The 12,652-nt window shown below is 45.6% G+C and overlaps 1 pseudogene across 1 annotated transcript; it reads left to right on the top strand.

The window, feature by feature from the left end:
* The first annotated feature begins 910 nt into the window (after positions 1–910).
* On the top strand, positions 911–5,512 carry LOC147344416 (10 kDa heat shock protein, mitochondrial pseudogene; annotated as a pseudogene). The gene is made up of 2 exons (XR_015155441.1): positions 911–1,990; positions 5,411–5,512. The product of XR_015155441.1 is annotated as a 10 kDa heat shock protein, mitochondrial pseudogene (transcript).
* The last annotated feature ends 7,140 nt before the right edge of the window (positions 5,513–12,652 follow it).

Below are 12,652 nucleotides of genomic sequence, written 5' to 3'. Positions count from 1 at the left end.
CCTGACCCGCCCACCCAGGGGCCCCACCCGCTCGCAGGCCCCACCCTCCAGGCCCCGCCCCCACCCTCCTCTAGGCCCCGCCCTCCCCGCTTTCCTGGACTTTTGGCCTCTCCACTTACTTTCGCCCCAGGCGCCTCACCCTCGAGTCCTGTGTCTTGTCTCTAATACACATCTTCATCCTCCGCCTCCTCAGTTCAGTTCAGTTCGGTTCAGTAGCTCAGACGTGTCTGACTCTTTGCGACCCCATAGACTGCAGCACGCCAGGCCTCCCTGTCCATCACCAACTCCCGGAGTTTACTCAAACTCATGTCCATTGAGCCGGTGATGCCATCCAACCATCTCATCCTCTGTCGTCCCCTTCTCCTCCCGCCTCCAATCTTTCCTAGCATCAGAGTCTTTTCAAATGAGTCAGTTCCTCGCATCAGGTGGCCAAAGTATTGGAGTTTCAGCTTCAGCATCAGTCCTTCCAATGAGTTTTCAGGATTGATTTCCTTTAGGATGGACTGGCTGGATCTCCTTGCAGTCCAAGGGACTCTCAAGAGTCTTCTCCAACACCACAGTTTAGAAACATCAAGGAGACCCAACCAGTCCATTCTCAAGGAGATGGGTCCTGAGTTGACTCATTGGAAAAGACTCTGATGCTGGGAGGGATTGGGGGCAGAAGGAGAAGGGGACGACAGAGGATGAGATGGCTGGATGGTATCTCCAACTCGATGGATGTGAGTTTGAGTGAACTCCGGGAATTGGTGATGGACAGGGGGGCCTGGCGTGCTGCGATGCATGGGGTCGCAAAGAGTCGGACACGACTGAGTGACTGAACTGAACTGAGAATCAGTAAGACTTGATTTCCTTTGCTCAGTGCGCTGGCATCTGCAAAACAGACTGTGACGTGGACTAAAGGCTGGGAAGATGGTAGAGCACAGTTCTTATCTGTGACCATCTCACAACAGGCGAGAAAACAGAAGAGAGGGAACACATGACCAGATCTATTGCTTCTGGGACTTCAGACCTAGAGAGGCAAATTTGTGGAAAGAGAAAAAAGCCTCAGAGGTGGGGCAGGATGAGAGCACAACCTTTCCTTGCCCTGTTCAGGTGGCTGTGCTGTGGGCACCTTAAGTACTTCCTCTACAAGTGAGTTAGGGACAATCCCCTATGGCCAAGGCCCATTGGTGTCACCTTAGTCTCTGGCACATTCTGGAAGCATTCAGAAAATAAATGAGGATGAGATGATGACCAGTAGATACTGAACCAAAGGACTGGAAGGAGATGGTGGTATATACCGGGAGGGAAGGGGGACAGGCTAGGGAGTGCAGAGGTTGTCTCTGCAAAGTGTGATTGGAATTTTCTCCCTCCCCTTTTACTTCCTGGTGTGGCCAGACCTGCCAGACAGGTTCTCCAGAGTCAAGGGGAAGAAGCAGAGGGTGGAGAGAGGAGAGGCACCCCAACTTTTGGTGATAAAACTGACTGCTGGGTGTGGCAACACAAACTTGAGTTCTAATCCTAGCTCTGCCCCCTCATAGCTGTTTAATCAATCTTCTCTGGGCTTGTTTTCTTAGTGATCAAATAGGGCTAATCTTATTTTCCTCTGTGTTTGTCTTAATAAGGGTTGGACCAAGAAAAATCTTTATGCTAATGTTATAGATAAGAGTAGCCTTGTGGAGAGAATGAACTAAACTATGGTGGCTGGAGTCATGGCAGGACAGGCATTCAGGAAGTTTCTTTCCTTCTTTGTCCAAGTATTAGTTAAAAGGAGTGCAGCAGAAACTAACCAGTGGTGGCATTATGCTTCCAAAAAAAACTGCAAGGAAAAGTATTGGAAGCAACAGTAGTAGTTGCTGGATTGGGTTCTAAGGGAAGGGGTAGAGAGATTCAATCAGTTACCAAGAAAGTTGGAGATAAATTTCTTCTCCCAGAATATGGGGGCACCAAAGTATTTCTAGTCGACAAAGATTGTTTTTCATTTAGAGGTGGTGACATTCTTTAAAAGTGGGTGCTAAAAAAAAATAAAAAATAAAAAAAATAAAAATAAAAAAAATAAAAAATAAAAAAAAAAGTGGGTGCTAAGTCACGTCTGACTCTCTGCGACCCTTTGGACCGAGGTCCACCAGGTTCCTCTGTCCATGGGATTCTCCAGGCAAGAATACTGGAGTGGGTTGCCATGCCCTCCTCCAGGGGATCTTCCCAACCTGGGGATTGAACCCGTGTCTCTTATGCCTCCTGCATTGGCAGACGGATTCTTTATCACTAGTGCCACCTGGGAAGCCTGTAGACTGAAATAAATCACTATTGAATTGGCATCTGCCCATTCCACTGAAATATTTCATCATGTAAATAATTTCCACGTCTCTCCTTTATAATAAACTAATGATGGCACCCCGACGTGGAGAGCATCTCCAAGACCACCCCAGGTTCAATAGCGTGTGGGGATTCAGCACATAGCTGTACTCATGGCTGTAACTTATTATAGCTAGAGGATACAAGCCAGACAGCAAAGGGGAAAGGCATGGGGGTGACAGTTGGAGGAGGCCAGGTCCAGGCTTCCAAGAATCATCTCCTAGTGGAGTCATGTAGGATGCACTTGGCTTCTCCAGTGACGCATAGTGACAGACATGTGAAATGTTGTCCATCGGGGAAGCTCATTAGAGACGCGCAGTTCTTATTGAGGGCTGGTCACAGAGGCACTTCCTGCCCAACGCATACCAAAATTCTAGGCTTTCACAAGGAAACAGGTGTTCAACATGAACCCCACGTCGTGTATGAATAATTCAGGCGCAGACAGTCGTTCTTATCAATTCTGGGAATGGTAGGAGCAACCCAGAAATCCGACTTCCCAGACACCAGCCCCAGGCCTAAGCTTCTCAGCAGGCTTCTCTAAGGATGGCGGTCTCTGGCCTGCTGCGTCTGGTTCACACAGCCTGCTTATCCCTTGCTCCTCAGGAAAAGAGTAAGAAGTCATTGGCATCGATATGGGTTTGGAAAATGCCCAAACTGTCTGAGCATGTGGATAAGGGACCCAGTGTTTTCCACAAATGTTCCAATGCCTGGGTCCCTGTGTGCCAAGTGTGGCACTTCTTTTCATCTGTTTCAATAATTGGATTTAAGCAGCGATCAGGCACCATGTCAGCCAAGAACTTCTTTGGCGGGGTGGCAGCTCTTTTAAGGCATTCCAGGCCTGCCTGGGGACTGGAAAGTCACCTCTGGAAGGGGGTTCGGTCAACTACCCTGACACTGTCTTGATGGTTAACTTGCTTCCAACCTATTAGAGGCTTCCAGAACATCGCCAAGAGGAGGTCATTCTTGTACTCTCCAGGGTTTCAGGATGCTTATATTGGAAACTGAGCAGAACCTAGGCCCCAAGAAGTCCAGCTTTGGAGCTGTGTCGCATAAAAAGAAACAGTTCAGTAAGGAAAATGCAGTTAAAATGAATTCTGATCTTTATTTGCATTTTTCAAAGAACATTAAAGACCACAGATTTATTACCTACAGTGATACATCTTAAAATGTATTTCTGCTCATATTTTTTAAACATTTTATTTTATAATTTTTAATTAAAAAAATTTTTTGGTGCTGAAACCTGGGATAAATGTTTTGTTTTAGAACAGTTTTCAATTTCCAGAAAAGTTGCACCAGTAATACTGAGGTTAATATATGCGTGCATGCCAGTGTGCTTGCTCAGTCATGCCCGACTCTTCAGGACCTCACGGACTGTAGCCCACCAGGCTCCTCTGTCCCTGGGATTCTGAGTGCTGGGGTGGGTTGCCTTGCCCTCCTCCAGGGGATCTTCCCGACCCAGAGATTGAATCCAGGTCTCCTGCATTATAGGTGGCTTCTTTACCACTGAGCCACCGGGGAAGCCCCAGATTACTGTATATTCCTCACCCGATTTCTCCTATTATTAACATCTTATATCACAATAGTAAATTTGTCATACCTAAAAAATGAACTACAAAGGAACCAATGTGGATACGTTAGTAACTGAAGTCCATATTTAACCCAGATTTCCATAAGTTTTACCTAATTCTTTTTGTTTCGGGTTTCTAGTGAGGATAAGCTATTTAGTCAACATGTGTCCTTCGGGTTCTCTTGCCTCTACTTTCCTTGTTTTTGATCACCTTAACAGTTTTGAGGAGGAAACTGCCCTTTGGTAGGGGTTGTCTGATGTTTTTTTCATGATAAGACTGGGTTATGCATTTAGGGGGAGGAAGACCACAGAGGTCAAATGCAGGTCTCATCACATCATAAGAAACCTCGCTCACCTGGCTGAGGGTGTGTTTGTTGTAAAGTCACCCCCCCTCCCCCTTGTCTATGCTGTTCTCTTTGGATAGAAGTCACTATGCATGGCCCACACCTCAAGAGTGGAGGGTTATGCTCCACTCTCTTGAGGGCAAAGTATCTATATAAATTATGTAGAATTCTCCTCGGGAAACCTCTCTATTCACTTGCATCTATTTAGTTATTCAGTCATGTATTTGTGTTGGCACTGACTTGTATTTTGGGAAACTATCTCTCATTCATCTGGCACGGGTTCTCATATCTCTTTCTACTCTTCCTTACAAATAACTTTTTCCATTATTTTCATTTTTCTATTCTTTCCTTTTCACTCTCCTTAACCTGGTTTCCCACCCCTTTTCCCACTCCCTCTGTCTCTCATCTCATCCCTTTCCTTGAATCTCCTACCCTATTTCTCCCGTTGTCCTCACGATTGGTTGATTGGTTACTCCGCATACCAAATAAAGTATCTAGAAAATAAAGCAGAAAGAGGCTGTGAATATTTCAAGTACTGATTAGTTTACCCATCTCGTATGCATATATGTGGAAATGTTTTCTAGAGAGTTTGTGTCGGGGGTGCTGCTGAGAACCATACATGTAGTATCTTACTCAACCACACAACAACCTCATCAAGCATATTTCAGAGCTGATAAACCCGAGACTCAGAGAGATTACCTGCTCAATGTCAAGTCAAATGGCAAAGTGGGGGTTTTAAGCCACAGTTGACTCCAAATCTGGTGTGCTCATAGGAAGAACTGAGATGTATTTATAATCCTGGTTCCCTAGGAAATGAAACATACTTCTACTAAAAACACCAATGTGGAGTACAGAAACATGTTCACAGTCTCAGAGAGTCTCAGCTCTTACAAGGCTTTGGCTCTGTCTGAATTTGTAGGGACACCTTAATTATAGTCTTGCCCTTTTCCTCCATTGAGCTGGTACCTCGGTTTTCACCTCCTGTAAAGCAGACTCCAGAGTGTTTTAGTCTTTTTTCTTCTGTGAGTTACTGTGGAGAAAACTGTTAAGGTCTCTGGATTCGTTTTCTCTTGCTGTTTCACAGGTAACCACAAACAGCAGCTTAAAGCAATGCCCACTGCTTAGCTCCTGGTTCTGTAGGTCTGTGTGACACCTCTCTGTTCAGGGACTTGATGGCCAGGCTGCCTTCCTTTCTGGAGGCTTCGGGGAAGAATTGTCTTCCAAGCTCATCCAAGTTATTGACAGAATTCAGTTCCTCGCAGACTGAGGCCCCTATTCACGGGGTGACTTTTGCCTGGGAGATGCTCTCAGCTTCTAGACCGCCCTCCACTCCCTGCCACAGTCTTTCTTCGTGTAGCTCCCTCCAGATACTCTCATGCTTTGAATCTCTTCCCTTCTCTGCCTCTGACTTCAAGACCCAGATTTAAAGGGCTCATGTGAATTGTTACACCCACCCAAATAATGAACCCGCCCCCTCTTTTTCTTTGGCCACACCACGTAGCATGCAGGATATTTCCCCAATCAGGGATCAAGTCTGGGCCCCCTGCAGTGGAAGCAGAGTCCTATCCACTGGGCCACCAGGGAAGTCCCAACCTCCCCTTCTTAAAGTCAGTTGTGACACATAATATAACCTTAAAAAAAAAAGTGAAAATGTAAGTTGCTCAGTCTGACTCTTTATGAACCCATGGACTGTACCCCCCCGCACCCCCAGGCTCCTTCGTCTATAGGATTCTCCCGGCAAGAATACTGGAGTGGGTAGCCATTCCCTTCTCCAGGGGATCTTCCCAACCCAGGTATCAAACCCGGGTCTCTTGTATTGCAGGCAGATTCTTTACCATCTGAGTCACCAGGGAAGCTCAGCAGTAATACCCCATCACATTTATAGTTTTAGGCATTAAACAGGGTGTGTAAACCACATCTTACAAGTCTTGTCTACCACAGCCTCCATTCTTTAATTTATTCACACATCTCATATTTATGGAATGCCTGCCCTGTGCCAGGCATAGTTCTAGGAGTTGGAGATACAATGGTGAACAAGACAAACTTGACCTCTTGAAGCTTACTATGTAGCGTAGTAAGACAGATAGTAACCAAGGAAACAGAGAAAACTCCCTGTTAGTGCTGAATGCTCTGCGGAGAATTAAAATGGGCTGGTGTATTAGGAAAGGGCTCTCTGTGGAGGAACTGTTTTAGCTGCTCCTTGAGAAGATAATACAATGAAAAGGTCCATGTGAAGATAATCTAACATCCACAAACCCAAGATGAAAGTCTACACGTTCCAGGGTTCCTTCTAATCATGTTTAACACGCTTCACAGAGAAGCCTTGTTTTAAACCACACCCAAAACCACTTTGCACAGTGTCTTACTCATTCTGCTTCCTTGGCTGTAGTTGGTTTGTGTAGCTTTGAGCATAATCTCCCAAGTTCCCCAGCAGTAGCTGGGCTCCATGGCATGCCAACCTTGGCCTGTGTGAGCATGTGTTCCATGTCCCATAAACAAGCCCCTGTTTCTCCCTTCAGCTTTCTTCTACAGGCAAGCACTATCTTTTTTAAAAATTCTTTTTAAATTAATTAATTTTTAAAATTTTTGGCTGTGCTGGGTCTTCGCTGCTGTAAAGGCTTTTCTCTAGTCACAGAAAGCGGGGGCTACTCTGTTTCTGCATGCGGGCTTCCCATTGTGGTGGCTTCTCTTGTGGAGCACGGGCTCTGGGCCACACAGGCTCTGGCGCACAGGCTCAACAGTTGTGGAGCACAGACTTAGTTGCTCCTCGGCCTGTGGGATCTTCCTGGACCAGGGATCAAACTTGTGTCTCCTGCATTGACTGGCAGGTGAGTTCTTTACCACTGAGCCACCAGGGAAGCCCCAAGGCAAGTAGAATGTTAACTGAAGACACTCCTGAGTGTAAGATGCATGTTTCCCAATCAGTAATAATATATCACCAGGATATGTTTCTGCTAAAAAATATACTCGACTGAATCTGCATGTCAAGTTCCTGCTTTAAATTTGCAGAACCCAAACTTTCAGTGAGGTGAGAACTGCCTGGCATAAGCACAGTGCACTCCACGTGTGCCCTGAGCACACCACTGCTTATAGGCTTCCCAACCCCAGCTGGACATTTTCAAGGTGAGGAACGCCAGGCTGTGAGGTTTTGGACCTAGTTTATTTTCATAAAGCATCGGTGCCGCTGATGCGCTCTGAAATACACACCAAACACTTTCTGGGTGTGACCATGAGCCAGGCACCGTCCAGATACAAAGATGAACGGTCCCAGTCACTGCCTTCAAGGGACTTCCAGGGTGACACAAGAGAAACCTGCAGGTGGGCAATTATAATATAGAAGGCTTGCTTTAACTCTCATTTATTCAAATGACTTTGACTTACTGAGTGTTTACTCTGCGTGAGCTACTGCTACCGGTGCTACAGAGATAGCAGTTGGACAAAACACACATAAATCCCTCCCCTCATCAAGCTTATATTCTAGGAAATTCCCTGATGGTCCAGTGGTTTAGACTCCTTGCTCTCACTGCTAAAGACCTGGAATTGATCCCTTGTCAGGGAACTAAAAGTCCCACAGGCCACATGGCACAGTTAAACAAGCAAATAAACAAAAATCTTACCTTTTAGAGGGGCAGACAGTAAAGAAATAAACTCATAAAATATATCAGGGGTCAAATGGTGATAAATAAATGTTCTGGAGGAAATGAAAGGCTGCTGCTGCTGCTAAGTCGCTTCAGTCGTATCCGACTCTTAGTGACCTCATGGACTGCAGCCTACCAGGCTCCTCCGTCCATGGGATTTTCCAGGCAAGAGTACTGGAGTGGGGTGCCATTGCCTTCTCCGAATGAAAGGCTAGAAGGGTACTAAGAAATATAGAAAGAAGGGAGGTTATTATTAAAGAGGTGAGAGAAGACATCGCTGAAAAGGTGACATTGGCATGATGTGAGCGGGACTAGGCAAGAGAAGGGGCTGTGTTGGGTCTTGCAGGTCATTATAAGGACTGACTTTCACAGAGAGATCTGGGGCCACAAGAGGGTCTTGATGCTGATCAAGACTGACTCGATCACCTCACTTTTGTTTTGAAAAGGATCCTCCTCCTTGCTATGTGGAGAAAAACAGGGAGGAAGCCAGGTGAAAAGAGAAAGACAAGCTAGCTGGTTATCGTACACTCCAGCTGGGAAGTGATGGTGACTCAGAAAAATCACTGGATAGCTGTGAAAGTGGTGTATGTGGAATTTGTTGATGGGCTGACTGGACGTGGGGATATGACAGAGAAAAGCAGAGTCAAGGATGTCTTTAATATTTTTGTGGCTTAGGCAACCAGAAAAACAGGGTTGTAATTATTCTCTGGGGGATGGTGAGAAGAAGAGCAGGATGGAGCCAGAGAGACCTGGCATCTGGTTTTGGGCAGGCTGGGTGTACGTTGCGTGTCAGACATTTAATGGATGCGTCAAATAGACATCTGGGTGTGAGCTGGGCTTTCAGGAAAAGAGGTCAAGTGCTGGTGATACAGTTTTGTAACTTGACAGCACAGATGTGATTTGTAAAGCTATGAGCTAGTATTTTGTGTGTCTTTGCTGTCAGCGTCTTTGCTGCAAGCATTTTCGCTGCAAATTGGCCATAAGACAATTTTGCCATGAAGGATATACTAACCGGTTGACAGTTTGGGGTTTGACAGTTTGGTTTCAATGAGTTGAAATGCATTAGCATTTCTTCTAGTCAGTGACATTATTGATGTCTTTATCGAGCTACCAGGTAATGTCTCTCCTTTACTTTTTGTTCTTTTAGCTTTTTTCTCCTATTGTTTTATCTTTTACAGCAAAATTGCCTATGGCCAATTAGCCATGAGGCAAAAATATTTGGGGCAAAAATGCTTGCGGCAAAGATGCTTACAACAAAAGCATCTAGAACCATGAGCTAGAACCAAGAGATGAAGGCAGTTAGAGGAGGAACAAGGTCCAGGAACTGACCTCCAGGACTTTTCAACCTTAGAAGTCAGAGGGACGAGGAACAGACAGAGAGGTGAGAAGAAAATCAGGAAAGGAGGATCCTGGAAGTCAAGTGGAGAAAGTGTTTCAGGGAAGATACAGCAATCATCTCTGTGTATGAGAGGAGATGGAATCCAATGCATTGGTAGGTAGGGGCTGATCCTAGATAGGAGCGTCAATGAATGGTAATAGGAGGAAAGGCAGAGAATCTGAGCATAGATGAAAGTAGGCAGCAGGTGGCACAGTGCCAAACTTCTCTAATTTCTCCTGTATTTTCTCTCAGCCATGGGTGGAAAGTAGAGAAAGGAGGGCCTGGAGGTTAGAGAGAGGAAAACGTATGAACTGGTCAGCTAGGAGAGTGACAGCAAGGCCGAGAGAAGCGCAGTAGGATGGGTGAGCAGCGGCATGGCTCTTGTTGAGGCTTGTGGTGGTGAATTTGAAGTGAGACTTCTCGACTTGGCTGTGCCTTGGTCTCCAGTCATATGAGGCTGCAGGCAGGAGTAGGTGGAGGGTTGGATTGGCCAGGGTTTGGGGTAAAATAGAGAACTGAGCAGACAATAACTAAATGATGGACTCCATCTTGGGCCTGGAGGGACATCCATGGTGGTCCAAGGGCTAAAACTCCGTGCTCAATGCAGGGGGTCTGGGTTTGATCCCTGGTCAGGGCACTGGATCCCACATGCTGCAACTAGGGATCCTGCATGCTGCACTGAAAATTGAGGACCCCATGTGCTGTAGCTGTAGCTGAGACCAGGTGCAGCCAAAATAAATAAAAAAGAAGGAAAAAGTTGGATCTGGAGGAAACAGAGGACATAGGGGATGAGAGCAGAGAAAAGAGGTACACTGGATGAATGGATTGCAAATAAATCCCAGTCAAGCAGCAGGGTTGTTCCAGTTGGGATCTGATAGAATTAACCACAGCAGGGGGTGGTCAGAAAGTAAGATGCTTGAAATCTAGATTTGGGAACTGAGATAGTGTGACAAGATCTGGATAGAGGTCAGCATACCATGGCCTTGCAGGTTAAATCTGGGCCTGCAGCCTGCTTTTATACAGCCTTGAGATAAGAATGGTTTTTCACATTAAAAAAAAAAGACTATTATCCTTTTACAAAACAGTTGCTCCAAGAATTGAAGGTATTTCATGGCCCACAAAACCTAAAATAATTACTACCCGAAGCAGCAGGCCCTTTATAGAAAGAGTGCTGACTCTTGGTCTAGACTCTAGGGTATCACCGGGTGTGTGAGTGGCTGAGGTCAGGCAGAGGACACAGTGGTCAAGGGCAGGTGGCCAGGATATCTGCCAGGATCAATTACTTGGGTATAGAGCCCACCAGTCATTACAAAGGCTGGTGGTGTTGGAGAGACTGACAGGGAACCAGAACTAACAGCCAAGGAATGAGGGGGTGTGACCTGGGATTGGTAGATGACTGAAGAGAAAGGACCACAGTGTGGAGGAATCAAACATGGCCTAGACTGATGATGTGAGCATCAGAAGTGAGAATTTAAGGGGAGAGAGAGAGAGAGGAGGAGATAGAGAAGGCATGCTCTGGAATGGAAGGAGTTAGTGGGTTGAGCTAGTTGGTCACAGATTCACCTCCAGGTGCCAGTGGTTTGACGGAGAAACACAGCCACCCCTTGTCAGAGTTGCAGAAGCAGCAGAGTGCTCATGACTGGCCTGAGTGATGTAGCTAACGGTGGCCTGAGCAAAGACCATGGCAAAGGGGCAGTGAGGTCAGCCACAGCTGGCAGAAGAGGCTTTGCAGAGAAAGACTTTGGGTTGAGGCTTGAAGTATTAGCAGGTGTTAGGTAATGATGGTGGTGAGGGGAGAGGGATATATATGTGCAGGAAGGCGTGGTATCTTTGAACACTGACCTCAGAAAATCATGAATGAACTTGGGCACAGTTGGAGGTTCGGAATCAGTGCAATTAGGACCTTCGGGTGAAGAACATTATTGTTTCTCCTTTAATATTTGCGTGTGAGGCTTAGGGATAGTGAATGCTCTGTGTAGACAGGTAGATGCTCTATGAGTGAAACATGACATACATTGGCCTTTAAACTTGTTACTGCCCCATAGTATTGTAGGAAAATGTATTTTATGTATTTACATAAAGATTTATTTATTTCTCTCTCCAGCATCTTTTGAGAGCATCTTGTCTGCCTTATGCTCTGCCAGGCATTGGGGATACAGTGGTGAACAACACGAATATGGTCATTCCCCTCTCAGAGCTTACAGTCTGCAAGTAATTACACTGATGTATGAACTGTACAAAAAAGATCTTCACGACCCAGATAATCACGATGGTGTGATCACTCACCTAGAGCCAGACATCCTGGAATGTGAAGTCAAGTGGGCCTTAGAAAGCATCACTACGAACAAAGCTAGTGGAGGTGATGGAATTCCAGTTGAGCTATTCCAAATTCTGAAAGATGATGCTGTGAAAGTGCTGCACTCAATATGCCAGCAAATTTGGAAAACTCAGCAGTGGCCACAGGACTGGAAAAGGTCAGTTTTCATTCCAATCCCAAAGAAAGGCAATGCCAAAGAATGCTCAAACTACCACACAATTGCACTCATCTCACATGCTAGTAATGCTCAAAATTCTCCAAGCCAGTCTTCAGCAATATGTGAACCGTGAACTTCCAGATATTCAAGCTGGTTTTAGAAAAGGCAGAGGAACCAGAGATCAAATTGCCAACATCCGCTGGATCATGGAAAAAGCAAGAGAGTTCCAGAAAAGCATCTATTTCTGCTTTATTGACTATGCCAAAGCCTTTGACTGTGTGGATCACAAGAAACTGTGGAAAATTATGAAAGAGATGGGAATACCAGACCACCTGATCTGCCTCTTGAGAAATTTGTATGCAGGTCAGAAAGCAACAGTTAGACCTGGACATGGAACAACAGACTGGTACCAAATAGGAAAAGGAGTTCGTCAAGGCTGTATATTGTCACCCTGTTTATTTAACTTATATGCAGAGTACATCATGAGAAACGCTGGACTGGAAGAAACACAAGCTGGAATCAAGATTGCCGGGAGAAATATCAATAACCTCAGATATGCAGATGACACCACCCTTACGGCAGAAAGTGAAGAGGAACTAAAAAGCCTCTTGATGAAAGTGAAAGTGGAGAGTGAAAAAGTTGGCTTAAAGCTCAACATTCAGAAAACAAAGATCATGGCATCCAGTCCCATCACTTCATGGGAAATAGATGGGGAAACAGTGGAAACAGTGTCAGACTTTATTTTTCTGGGCTCCAAGATCACTACAGATGGTGATTGCAGCCATGAAATTAAAAGACGCTTACTCCTTGGAAGGAAAGTTATGACCAACCTAGATAGCATATTCAAAAGCAGAGACATTACTTTGCCAACAAAGGTCCATCTAGTCAAGGCTATGGTTTTTCCTGTGGTCACGTAT

The sequence above is a fragment of the Bos grunniens genome, chromosome 26 (assembly GCF_055505025.1).
Source record: "Bos grunniens cultivar Pamir isolate PY7600 chromosome 26, Bosgru_T2T1.0, whole genome shotgun sequence".
Taxonomy (NCBI): Eukaryota; Metazoa; Chordata; class Mammalia; order Artiodactyla; family Bovidae; genus Bos; species Bos grunniens.
The sequence above is the reverse complement of the archived record's forward strand: the minus strand, read 5'-3'. Positions and strand labels throughout refer to the sequence as shown.